This window comes from Euprymna scolopes, chromosome 36, assembly GCF_053919585.1.
Source record: "Euprymna scolopes isolate OS-2025 chromosome 36, ASM5391958v1, whole genome shotgun sequence".
Classification (NCBI taxonomy): domain Eukaryota; kingdom Metazoa; phylum Mollusca; class Cephalopoda; order Sepiida; family Sepiolidae; genus Euprymna; species Euprymna scolopes.
Window position 1 is genome coordinate 14,257,245 of NC_136517.1, and position 1,999 is coordinate 14,259,243.

Consider the following 1,999-nt stretch of genomic DNA (forward strand, 5'->3'; position numbering starts at 1 on the left):
GAAAGTTGTAACTGTAGAATTAAATCAAAATGCCCTCTTAAAGGAAATTGTCAAATTACTTCTGTAGTGTACCAAGCAACTATTTCTACTAAGGAAAATCCGAATGAAAAAAAATATTACATAGGAATGACAAATAACAATTTTAAAGAAAGATTTACCGGTCACAAGTGCTCTTTTGAAAATAATGAGTACAAAAATAGAACTTCCTTGTCTAAATATTACAATGAACTAGTAGAGCAAGGTTACTCCCCAATAGTAAATTGGAAAATTTTAAAGAAAGCGAAAACCTGTTCATCTTTAAACTCGCCTTACTACCTATGTCTTTATGAGAAATTATTTATACTTACTTTTAGAGAAAGAGATAAATTATTAAATAAGAAGCACGAAAATTCAATTAATTGCAAACATTATAAAACCCATCTTTTAAGTAAGTTAGTTTAGATATAAAATTTAAATAAATTAAAAATTGTCACTGATTTCTATAATTTATTAATATTCTATTAATATACTTTCTCCTCTCCTGATTTCATTTTTTACTTCTCCTATCTTATATACATGTGTGTCTATGTGTATATGTATGTGTCTATGTATTTATTTTATGACCGTGTGTACTTAGATCTATATATTTCTATATTATTTGGTATACCCTCCCATGTTTATTCAATCCATTTGTATGTTTCTATGTGTGTATGCATCTATCTGTACCCTTGCCAAATTATTTGTATTCTTATGTATTTCTATATATATAATTTATGTAAATTATACATATTTATGTGTGAGTATATATATGTGTGTGTGCGTTGTTGTGTATTAGTATATGATTGTGTGCATATATTTGTGTATTTTTTGTATGTATGTGTATACATAAGATTATATATATATGTATATATATATATATATATATATATATATATATATATATATATATATATATATATATATGCTTATTAGTATGTCGGTTGGTTCTCTGTGAGTATATACATATGTATCTTATTATTTTTAATTAGGGTACTATCTACCTGTGCGTCGCTATTTTTGAGTATTTCGTTGATTTAATTACTTCTTTTGCCTGAATATATTTATAGGTAAGTGTACTTGTATCTGTGTTATTAGTAATCTGGTATTGAATGTATTATTTTGTGATTTAATATGACTTTATATCTATACTTAAATAGCTTAAACTTCCAACTTAATAGTATAGTTACACCTTTACTTATGTGCATGTATATGTATATATATATATATGTATATATATATATATGTGTGTATGTGTGTGTATATTTGGGTATATATATGTGTGTGTGTGGTTATATATCTATATATATATGTATATTTGTATTATATTCTTTTTATATACATAAATATTAGTAGTTTTTTATTTATAATTATTGGACCTATTTAATTTATTTAATCCCCTCTTATGGCTAAATATGTTATATTAAAAAGATAATAAATATTAATTTTATTCTGTTTTTATTATTATTATTATTATTATTATTATTATTATTATTATTATCATTACTATTATGTTTATTGTTATTAATAATAATTTTAATATTGTTTTATCATTATTTTTTTCTTTTATTCATATATTTATCTAATAAAAACGCGAAAACTTTAAACTTATATCATTTAACATAAAGGGCCTAATTAATGGTAGACGTATGTTTGAATTGCGTTGATTTTACTCGTGGACGTATGTAAGAGGATAAATATGCTAGCAGAATACATTCACTGCCTTTTTTGACATGTTCATTTCTGACGCTTGGATTGTATCTTCTGTTTGTATTTGTAATAATATGCTTCATTACTGAATTGTATAATTGTTCATAAATTGGCTGACACGCAGATTTTTTCTTTTTCTTTTTCTTTTTCTATATACTGTCAAATTCTTACTTTCTCTCTTTCTCTATTTAACTAGATCTCATTATTCTTTCCCTTTCCTTCTAGTTCTTATTCTCTTTATTATAACCCTTTGTTTCTTTTTTCTTTTCTTCTC